This window comes from Emydura macquarii, unplaced genomic scaffold (assembly GCF_026122565.2).
Source record: "Emydura macquarii macquarii isolate MOO-44397 ecotype Brisbane River unplaced genomic scaffold, CSIRO-AGI_Emac_v2 contig_1041, whole genome shotgun sequence".
NCBI lineage: Eukaryota > Metazoa > Chordata > Testudines > Chelidae > Emydura > Emydura macquarii.
In genome coordinates, this window is record NW_027131178.1 from 1540307 (window position 1) to 1552618 (window position 12312).

A 12312-nucleotide genomic window follows, 5' to 3' on the forward strand; every position below is an offset into this window, starting at 1 on the left:
GATACAACCTACTCAGGCCCTTGAAACAGCTGGAGATTGAGTTGGCAAAGACCTATCGGCCAATGACTCACAGGTGGAACGCCAAAATGGCAGCCAGGTGGACTCTTATTGAGGACACTGATAGCCCTTGCTGTTTTAGGTGTAGTAAGTAGTCCAGGATGAATGGTACTGACAAGTGCATGGGTAAAATACCCTTCTGCCCTGACCAGATCAAGAACCTCTTCCACTCTGTCAAATATGTCGCTCTAGTGGATGGTTTCCTACTTCTTAGGAGGATTTCTCTGATGGGTCCAGAGCATGTTAGCTCTAAGGAATTCAGCCTTGGAGTTTCCAGGCCGTGGGGTGTCAGAACTCAAGGTTAGGATGACGTAGACCACTGTGGTCCTGGGTAATCAGATCTGGGGCCAGAGGCAGTCTGATTGGAGACTCCACCGAAAGATCCAGAAGGGTGGTGAACCAATGCTCACATGGCCAGGCCAGGGCTATTAGGATAACAGAAGCTCCTTCCCTCCTGACCTCCAGTAGAACTCTGTGTATGAGTGGAATGTGAGAGAATACATAGAAAAGATGGTCCTTCCAAAAAGAAGGAACATGTCCACGACTGAGCCCAGGCTGTGGTTCAAGAAGGAGAAGAACTGCAGACACTTTGTGTCATGTTTTGTTGAGAACAAGTCTGTATGGGGAACTCCCCGCGTTTAGAAGATGTTCTTCACAATGTCTAGGTGAATATACCACTCATGGTTGGAGAAGACTCTGCTGAGGTGATCTGATAGCTCGTTCTGTGTCCCCGGAAGATAGGAAGTCTTGAGATGGATTGAATGGGTTATACAGAATTCCCACAGGTGGAGGGCTTTCTGGCACAGGGGAGAGGCGCATGCTCCATCCTGTCTGCTTATATAGAACATGGCTGTCATGTTGTCTGTAAGAACCGACATGCATTTGCCCTCCAGGTGGGTCTGGAAAGTTTGACAGGCAAGCCGCACCGCTCTGAGCTCCCTGACGTTGAAGTGCAGCAAGAGCTCCACCTGTGACCAGAGACTCCGGATCCTGAGGCTTCCCAGATGAGCCCCCCAAACCAGCGCCGATGTGTCCATAACTAGAGACATTGAAGGATGTGGTCTCAAGAATGGTACCCTGGACAGACTGACCATGGGTCCAGCCAACAAAGGAGCGTGTCGGTTACTGAAGCAGGAAACGTGATAACCATGTCCAAGCAGTCTCTGCCTGGTCAGTACACTGATGCTAGCCAGGATTGGAGAGGTCTGAGTCTCAATCTCGCATGTTGCACCACATATATGCATGCAGCCATATGCCCTAGAAATTTCAGGCAATGTCTTGCTGTGGTGGTACAGTAGCTTCTGAAGCCCTCTGTGATGGTGCCTATGGCCTGGAACTGAGTCTCCAGAAGAAAGGCTCTAGCCTGGACCAAGTCAAGGACTGCCCCTGTAAACTCTATTCTCTGAACAGGTGAGTTGACTTCTGCACATTTATTAACAGGCCTAACTTCTTGAAGGTTGCCTGTATCAACCTTGCATCTGACTCTACCTGAGGCCTGGTGCAGTCCTTGATCAGCCAATTGTCGAGGTAATGGTAAACCTGGACCCTTTGCTTCCTCAGAAAGGCCACGACAACTGCCATGCATTTCATGAATACCCAGGAGGCTGCTGACAGGCTGAATGGGAGGACAATAAACTGTTAGTGAACCCGGTTCACTACGAATTGGAAGAATCTTCTGTGACTTAGAAAGATTGAAGTGTGAAAGTAAGCCTTCTTCAAGTTGAGGGTTGCATACCAGTAACTGGATCCAAAGACGGGATAATGGTGGCCAAGGAGACCATGTGGATCTTCAGTTTCTTCATGAATCTGTTGAGGTTTCACAGGTCCAGGATGGGTCTGAGATGGCTGTTGGCCTTTGGGATTAGGAAATAACAGGAGTAGAATCCCTTGCCCCTTAATTCCAGAGGAATCTCCTCTACTGCTCCCACTTGTAGAGTGTGCACACCTCCTGGATTAGAAGTTGCTCATGAGAAGGGTCCCTGAAGAGGGATGAGGAGGAAGGGTGGGAAGAAGGGGAATAACTGAACTGCAGGGATTTTCCCAGTCCTATCACGCGTAGCACCAAGCGGTCTGAAGTAATATGGGCCCATGCCCAATAGAAGTAGAATAGATGGTCCAAGAAACACAGGGAATTGGGATCCAGACACTGTCCTGGTATGCCATCCTTGGGCACACCCTCAAAAGGCCTGCTTTGACCCAAATGATTGCCTCACGGGCTCAGGCCCAAAGGTCAACAAGGGAGGAGGTAGTCTCCTGTAGATCCTACCATGTCTCTTATTACAGTCCTGCCTCGACTGAGACTGGTAGAAGTGACGCAAAGGTTTGAAGTGCTTCCTCTGAAGGGCCAGGGTATGAAGTCCTAAAGACTTTAGGGTGGCCCTCAACTCTTTCAAGCTATGAAGTTTGGAGTCAGTTTGTTCAGAGAAGAGGAACGTGCCCTCAAAGGGGAGGTTCTGGATTGTTTGCTGCACCACGTATGGAAAGCCTGAGGCCTGCAGCCATGAGCTCCTCTTCATTGCCACTATGGCCAAAGCCCTGGTTCACACCGCTGAGTTGGCCACATCCAGTGCCACTTGCAGAGCACACTGCCACTGCCTTGCCTTCCTCGACTAGAGCTGAAAATTCAGCCTTAGACTCTTGTGGCAGCAACTCCTTGAATCTTAAGAACCTGGGGAGACAGGGACAGGAATGGTTGGTTGCGCTTTTCACTGCTGTGCATAGAACCAGAAAAGTGCCAACAAGCTGGCGACAGACAACAGTGTTTGCCCTGCTGAAGCCTGGGAAACTCCCAAAGGATGCAGCCAGCTACCGCCCCATCTTTCTCCTCTCAACCACCAGCAAGCTCATGGAACGGGTGTTGCTCCGCCATCAGTCTGACATTGTCAAAGACATCCTCGCAGAGGAGCAGGCATGATTCGCCAAAAGAGGAACTGCTGTGACCAAGTAGCTTCACTCACTGGCCACATTGAGGCAGGATTCCAATGTAAATTGAAGACAGGGATTGCTCTTGTTGAATTGTCCTCGGCATATGACACCATCTGGAGACAGGGCCTCCTCCTCAACATCTCCCGTATCATTCACTGCCAGAGTCGAGGAAATTAGGGTATGCGGATGACATTGGCCTAGCTTCTTAGCACACAAGTCTCCATACCATCAGCTGCACCCTAACCCGAGGTCTTAATATAATGGCTGATTTATTTCCAAAGCTGGAAACTTAGGCCTAACCCAAAGTGCTGACCACTTTCCATCTGAACAGTAAAATGGCGAATACCAAACTCAATGTGCAGTTCTGTGGTGAGAGCGTCAGCCATGAGGCTAACTCAAAGTATCTCGGCGTTACACTGGACCAGAGTCTGACCTTCCGACAACACCTCAAGAACACTCACGATACAGTCAGATCTCATGTTGTGCTTATTAGGAAACTGGACAGAACATCATGGGGCTCCAGTTCACAGACCTTATGAACCGCAACGATTGCCTTTGTACACTCTGAATACTGTGCACTAGTGTGGTCTCACAGCAGTAACACTGACCTTCTTGATACTCAGCTCAACAACGCCATGCGCATAGTGTCAGGGACGCTCAAATCGACCAAGTGGACTGGCTCCTTGTCCTATCACACATCCATCCTCCGTAGATTAGAAGAGCTGCCCAGACATCTCACTTTCTTAACCATGTCAATGCAAACACAATGATCTCGTTGCACAATGACCTGCAGAACCTGACAAAAACAGGATTAAAATCCCGCAACTCTGTATGCTCCTCAAGACCCTTACACTCAACTTCAACGCTGAGGCTCAATGGAGAGCTACACGGAGCATTTTGACCGCTCAAAAGAAACAGTTCATCGTTGACCATGCTGAGGAACCACCAGGTTTTGATTTATATTGGAAAAACTGTTGGAGATTGAATTGCAGCAGGATATCTCATGGGAGATGTGGACAAACCCTGTTTAAATGGAAAATGAGGCAAACACCTGTATGTGACTGTGGTCACCAGTCACAAACAATGGAGTACATTTCATATCTGAGTGTCCCCTTTGTTCTTACACGAGGGACCTGAAGGACATTCACCAGCTCATTGCTGTGGCAATGTGCTGGCTATCAAACCTAGGTATACATTTGTAATCATTGCCACCTACCCAAGCCATGCAAAAGAAGAAGAAGAATTCCTTGAATTTTGTTAAAGTCTCCCTCCGTCCCCCCCCCCTCCCCCAACAGTTGAAATCATAGCGACTGAGGAGCGCCTGCTGATTTGAAGTTCGGAGTTGGAGTCCCCCTGATGGAATATATCTTCTTGATGAAGAGATCCAGCTTCTTAGCATCCTCAACTTTTGGTGTGGGCCCCTGCCTCCTGCCCATTTGCTGCAGATACTACTAACGACCCAGGAGGCAGGTGAGTATACAGGTACTCAAACCCTTTTGGGGACACAAAATATTTTCTCTCTACCCTCTTTGCCATGGGATGTAAGGAAGCTGGAGTCTGCCATAAGGTCTTAATGGGCTCTCATATGGCACTGTTCAATGGTAGGGCCACTCAAGATGGGCCTGACAGTGCCAAGATGTCGACCAGGGCATGGGAGATCTCAGATATTTCCTCCATCTGGATCCCCAAGTTCTGGGCTAGGTTCTTCTTAGTAGCTCTTGGTGAGCCTATTGTCATCCTGTCATCGGCACAATGGAGGTACCTGCTACTGCCTCATCAGGAGAAGAGAAGAAAGATGCTAGGACTGGTACAGGGCCCTGTTATGTCCTTCAGCACCCAAGGGGTCCCATGGAGCCAAGTCCTCAAGTTCGGTGCCAGGGTCAGTACTGTGCCCAGGCTCCCGTATTGAGGAAAGAGGTGGGGAAGCTCTGCTCTCCCATGCCACTGAGTACCATCTCCACGAATGAGACCCTGGGGCCTGATGCAAAACCCAGGTGGTCCAAAAGGGCCATTGCGCCAGCATCTGCCACTGCACAGGCCAGGCCATGGGTGGAAAATTCTGGCCCATATCCACCCTCGAACCCCGGCAGTTGGACCTTTGCCAGCTCCTTCGCAATGTGTAGGACTCACTCCTCCAACTCTGAAGTCAAAGACTTGCTCTCTGGTGACCACAGGGAAGCAGGGACAGTGCCAGACGGTAGCGGAGAGCAGTGCCGAGTGCGGGGTGACCGGTGAGGTGTCATCATGGCCCGTTTTCTCTTTGACAGCACATGATGTCTCAGAGCCACAGCTACTCTCCTGTCTGGTGTCTATTCTCGCCTGGTGGGGGACAGCGGTACCAGGTCTAGTATGGAAGGGAGCACCAACACCATGCCTCTATGGCTCTCCCTTGAAGGAGAGTCCAAAGGTACTGGACATGATGGACCCCTATCCAGGTGCTGGTCACTGCTGAGCCCAAGTGGCCGGGCAGGGGTCTCATTCTGCCTGGATCCTTGTGACCGGTGGGCTTTGGTGTAGGGCAGTATTTCTCAATTGGTGTTCCGCGGAACCCTGGGGTTCTGCGGGAACACTGTTAGGGTTCCGTGATCAGCTGTTCTCTGCGCCGCCGATCAGCTGTTCTCCGCGCCACTGAAAAAGGGAAGATGTCCCGGATTTTCCGGCAGAGGGTATCCAGTATAAGCGTAATTTAAGTGTAATTTAATTGAGAAATGCTGACCTTTGCTTATTTCGACATTTGAAGACTGTTAAGAGTTTGGGGGGTTCCGCAATTATTTATGGAGTTCAAAAGGGTTCCGTGGCCAAAGTTAATTGAGAAACACTGGTGTAGGGGAACATCCCTTATCTGTTTTTCACTGCTTCTTGTGCAGCACCAGAAACTGAGATCAGCACCAAGCATCTCCATGTATCGAGCACCCCTTCACTGGAGAGCCCTGATGGTGCCAAGAGTCCCTGGATGTGGAATCTTTCCTTGGTGCCAGTGTCTCTCTAAGGGAAGCCGGCGCGTCGGGCACTGAGGTAGAGGTGCTCAGCCTGACTTGGCTCTGTGTGGGAATGAAGAGTAGCCTCCATAAAGAGGAACTTAAGTCTCTGGTCCCTTTCTTTCTCCCTTTACAAATCCTTCAGCGTTCGTGCTGGTGGGATTCCCCCAGACACTGCAAACCGAGTGAAGGTCACTTACTGGGATGGACTTCTGGCAAGCTCCGCATGGCTTAAACCCTGGAGACTGATGCAGGCCCTGGTTCCGGGGGGAGCAGCCCCGATAAGCAGGGTCCTATCTATGACTCTTTTACTAGAACTAGAAACTATATACTCCTAACTACTATTTTAACTATTTACAGATAAAAAAGAAAGTCTGCTGGGGAGAGTACAGCAAACACAAGGACAACCAGAAGTTCCAGCAACCGTCATAGATGGTAAGAAAGAACTGAGGGGGTGGAGGGTCGGCAGGGCCCTATAGACCGACGGCATGAGGACACAACTCCAAGGGGAACTGGAGCTGACCTGACAGATACCACGAGGAGAAAAACTTTCTGGCAACAGTGCATGTGGGGCGCACACGTCTACATTGGAATGGACAGGAGCAAGCACTTGAAGAAGAACAGAGACTTACCAGCAGGGAGATACAGCAAACAGCAGCTAATTACAAAATGGCCCCTCTAAGACAGCAGCTGGTTGGCTCTGCCCAGTTTAAAAGAACAGCCCCAGAAAGGCATGCTGGGGGGCAGAGGGGAAAGGCTCCTACAAGAAGGACTGGTGCTGGGTTGGTGAAAGCTAGGTAGGACCAGAGAGTCACTTAGAAAGAAACTCCTGGAGACAGAACCTAGTGTACATGTCACAGCTGTATTCCAGTAGCCATGTGTACATGGGCTTGAGGAAACAAAGGATGCTGTGTGAAAAGTCTTGGTGATGGGCCTTTTAAAACAACTGGGCTAGCCCTGTAGCTTTGTAGTTAATATCCGAAGCCACCGTGCAAAAGCCCAAATCTTTATTCTTGGGCCCAGTGTCTCACTTTCCAGGTGATCGGGGCTGGAAGCATTGTGAAAACAGTTCTCACCTGCTCCAGGGAGTCCGACTTTCCTCAGCACTGAAATCATTTGTAGGCATCTACTTGCAGTGGCGTACCGTGGGTCTATGGTGCCCGGGGGCCAATACTTACATTTGCGCCCCCACTCCCGTTGGTGGCAGTGGTAGCGGTGGCAGCACCCAGCGGGGGCATGGGGTCTGCAGGCCTGTTTCTCACTCTCCCCCACTGCCCCTCCCTGCTGTGGGGGTGGCAGGTGTGGTAGGGAGCAGGAAAGCAGGGAAAGGGCCTACAGACCCCACCCCTCCATGGGGCGCTGCTGCTGCTCCCACTGATGGGGACGGGCGCAAATATAAGTATGAAGGGGCTGCCCAGCAGTGGGGGATGGGTGGGTGGGGGCATGAGGGGCTCTGCTCCAAAGCCCTGCCTCTGGCTACCTGGCCCCTGTGCCGCCGGGATTTCCATGGCTCCCTCCTTGTGTCCAGCACGGGGGTGGAGGGCCTGGGAGGACACTTGCTCCCCTGGCAACAGGAGCCCTCGGGCCACCAGCAGGCCTGAGCTGTGGTAGGCGCAGCTGCTGGGGATGTTAAAGCTCGGTGGCCCCTGGCCACCTGCGACAGGCTCCGAGGAGGGCCTGGCCAACGCCCTCCCCAGGCCGACGCCCCCGCCCCGGTACACCACTGTCTATTTGCCACAACTCCAGGTGTGGGAGGAATGGTGTTTTGATACAGCATTTTGGTGTTGCATTCCAACACTATCACACTGCCTCGTTAGCTCCAGGGGTCCCCAGTTCAAGCCCGGCTGTGGTGGCCTTCCCAGCTAGAACATCGCAGGCCACAGAACCTCACCCCACCACTCCTGAAATAGACCCTTGTTCTAATCCTTGCTCTGACCCTGACTCCTCCTGTGGCCTGGTGAGCTGGTACTAGTGCTGCGTGTGTGTGGTGCCTGGCTCAGAGACGATAAGAGACCTATTACTAGCATCAAGTGAAGGAAAATTTCTTTGCCTCAAGTTGTCGAGGCCTGTAGCATTGGAGCTAGAAGAACAAGGATCGTCTTAGCTCCCTGACCGGGTGAGCGTTGTTGCTTCTCCTCTCTGAGGCTTACTTTCCCCCTCTGTTTGTTGGAATACTTGCCCTCACAGCAGTGGAAAGTTGATGCTTGAAGAGGGGGAAGTGCGGAGCGTGCTTGAACTGGGTAAGGTGCTTTGGGAGACCTTTTGTAGAAAAGGCTCCATATAAAGTGAAGAGGTATTCAGTGTTTCACATCAACATCCACTGGTTCTGCCTGAGAAGATGAAGCTCACTTTGGGTCTAGACATTAGGTGGCTGGGTGCTGGAAGCTTATCGCCTACAGCTGCACTCAGGCACCCAAGAGTTAGTGCTGATTAAAAGGAGTGGAAATTCAGCGCACTCAGAAGCTTCTAAGATCAGGTCATAAGAGAGATTGGAACTGTCCCAGTCATCTCAGTTGGCACTACTATCTCTGAAGCCTCATGAAAAATTAAATTTCAACATGGTTAACCATTTTATTACTGATGTTTCCAGCAGAAACAACCAGCTACTGTGGGATAGTGGGCAGTCTGAGCACAGAATCAGCAACCTAACCCTCGCTTTTGGTGCTATATAATTGGCTCTCTTATTATTTTCCTTTGGTCCATCATTTGCAATCTTGGTTCCTGATAGTGATCTGCATTTGTATCTGAGTAAGGAGAGGGATGGGACCTGTGCTAACAATACAGAGAAAACCACCCCAGCGATGCAGCTCAAAGTCTAAGCTAAATGTAGGGCCAGAACGCTCTGATCCCAGCTGTGGCAGAAGAATGCTTTAAATTGCAAGTCTTGGCCTCAGATCTTTGGCCCAAACAACCAAAATGTTGCTGACTTGACAAAGTGCACTTGCTTCATGCGATGGGAATCGAAAGTTTGGTCAGCTTAATTAGGTTAAACTGTTTTCATGATAGTACCATATTTGCATATTACACAGCAGAGCTTCAGGTTTTATCTGTAAATAGATATGAATCGGGGACTGTAGCCATGAAAGCCAATAGGAGGAGGGACTGTCTAGGCAGACTTGGGTTTCAGGTGGATAATGGCCCTATGCCAGGTCCTAGAAATAAAGGCCTCCAGCTTGATCTCATAGCATCTCTGTCAAGGGCAAATGTGTTTTTTTTTATTGAATAGCAAAAATGCTATGTCAGCACCCAGAAAATATGGAGAATTGGGCATGTTAGACTCAGCTGTATATTTCACTCCTCTATTGTTTGCTACCATGGTTATTTGCAACTGGGGAACCACAGAATTATTAAAGCTGGGTGAAAGTTTAGAAAATATTTCATTTCTGATAAAGGATGCTTTTGTTTGTAAAGCCTGCAAGTTGAGTTTTCTTTTGGAAATGCTTCACTTTTCAAAAGTTTTAATGGAAATTGTAAATTAAAAAAAAAAATGCCTGTTGGGGTTTTGGCCTTCATTTTTCTGTTATTTTATTGTTTGCACTATAGTAGCACGTAGGAATGCCATTTATGAACCAGGACCTCACTGGGCTAGGCCCTGTACAAACACAGAACAAAAAGACAGTCAAAATTTTCCTTTTACGTTTTGCTCTTCTCCTTGTACATTCAGGCTTCCCACACAGTTGTCTACTTCGGGCTTCGTGACCTAAAGTCTTCAGTGAAAACCTTCCTGTTTTGTGTTTAGCAGCTCTCATACCGCTCTTCTTTTGTGTGTGTGTGTGTGTCTAGTCACTGAGCCCTTCTTTGTGTTCAGTCATCATTGCTGGTTTGTTTCTGCTGTTGTGCTGATTTTGATGGGCCAGCTCAGGCAGCTGGGGGGATTTTTTTTTTTTTTTCAAAATCAAAGTGACATTTTTGAAAAACCTTCAAAATCAGCCTCCCCCCACCCTTTTTTTTTTGAAAATTAAAAGATGTGCAATAAAATTTATGGAGAAAACATCAAACAACAAAGCATTCTATTTTGAAAACTAACAGAATGAAAATGAGCTTGGGGATTTTCAAACAAGATAACAATCTAACTACACCGGTATAGATAAAGGGATGGAGGAGGGGGAGAATCTAGTGTGGATACAGTTATACTGATATAGAAAGTGCTTATGGTGAGATAGCTTATTCTTCAGAAACCGAAATAATCTCTATAGGTGTAATTGCATCTAGGCTAGGGCTTTTACCAGTATAAGTATGTTGGCAAAAAGTTACATCCCTACCCAATATAATGACACCTGTAGAATGTCTATGCGTAGATCAGCTCTAAATAACAAAGGAGTGAGAGCCACAGCAAGAGAAATGGAAATTAGTGCTACTGCTGAGACTACAGTAAAGATTTAGGTCTAGATTGTGCACCCCTGAGGTTGATAGTTAATTACATCCATAACCCCAACTTGTCTCACTGAAGCCAACAGGTCTATTTGTGTGAGTAAATGTGTATGGGGCACTTGCAGGTTGAAACTAGTGTAAATGGTGGATTCTCTGTAACCTGAAGTCTTTAAATCATGATCTGAGGACTTCATAACTCAGTCAGAGATTAGGAGTCTATTACAGAAGTGGCTTGCAATGTGCAGGAGTCAGACTAGATGATCATGATGGTTCCTTCTGACTTTAAAGTCTTTGAGTCTAAATGAATCAAAGTGAGTAAAGACTCCACAATTACACTGGCTTACATCTGGGATCGAGGCACAATGTCTTACATTTGCTTGTTCACTGTACCAAAAATAGCAGGTTGGGATAAAATGTTTTCCACGAAGGATAGAAAATCTTTCTACAAAGCCTGGGACCCCAAAATTGCTTTATTACAGATTTTTTTCACCCCTACTCAAACTACCTGGAAAAGTGAAGAATTAGGCCAGTTCCACCAGAGCCCCTTTCCTCTCCCCATTTTCCTATGTATAGAAATGAGTTTAAAGTAGAATTGGCTGAAAAACAAGTACAAAATAATATTTAGACATTTCAGCCAGATCAACAGCTGGTTGGAAAACTGAGGGGGGAAAAAAGATATTTTCATTGCAATAGTTCAGCGTTTTACCAAAAACAATCAATATACAAAAAAGGTTTGGCCAACTCTAGTTGGAAGCTGTGTATTTTTAATACAGTAGAACCTCAGCATTATGAACGCCTCGGGAATGGAGGCTGTTCGTAACTCTGAAACGTTTGTAACTTTGAACAAAACATTATACAGCTTTGAATTACTACTACTTGAGTTATTACACAGAAGAAAAATGGTTGTTGGTAAGTGTTGATTTCACCATACACACACTGCTGAAAAAATATTTCCCTCCCTAACAATTGAAATTTACAGATAAGCAGCACTATTCTTACTTTGCCTGAAAACTTGTTTGTTGATTTAAGGACATGTAACTATGTATATTTTAAACAATTTGTGTTTTGAACAGGTATAAAGCTTTTTTAATCTCTTCTACCATTAAAAAAAAAAAGTCTGACCCCCTCATGATTTCCCACAATAGTGAAAATTTAAATGGATAAAAATAAATAATTCAAACTCCTAATTTTGCACAACTGTGAACATTTAAATCAATAAAAATTGAAAAAGTGCTTAAATAAACTTCTGTATTATCCATCATAACTATTAAAAATAAAGCAGAAATCAAATTCTGCCAAGCCCAATGAGACAGTATTGCAATGTGCTGCTAGGCATGATGCTCGCCAGCCATAAAAATCTACAAATCTAACAGTCAGTGAAGGCATCAGGCAACGGATCGGGTTTCTTGTTCCACCAGACAGCTGGCTCTCACTGAGAGAGGAAGCAATTTTTTTATTTTTCACTTATTTGGGGGGAAAAGATGCTATTTACAATATAAGCTACAAGGTGATGTGCTAGGTTACACAAACATCAATACTAGGAGCTGCTAAGCCCCAGGGTAATAAGTGCTCTCACCACTCAGAGTCAGAGGGCAAGGAGCATGCTTAGGCTCTTGCATGACTGGCCTCTAATCCAATTCTTTAACATAGCCGGGAGACATCATCCCAATTTTACAGATGGGGCAGATAGACAAGGAGGTTAAGTAACCTGTGCAGGGCCAGTCAGCAGCAGACCTGAGGCTCAGATTTAGGCTTTGGTTCCCGTGTTCAGCCCGCTACAACCATGGCATGTGAGAATGGTGCAGTGATTTCCCCAGGGAAACTTGACAGATGTTAACTCATGTAGGTATTTCATTTCCACAGACCCAGCACTCATGACTGAGTCAAGCTGCAGCCATCTGTAATAACTTCTTTAGCTACCATCATTATTCTGAGTGCACTCCAGTGCCCGCTTATTGCTAATCACCTGTATTATTGAAGT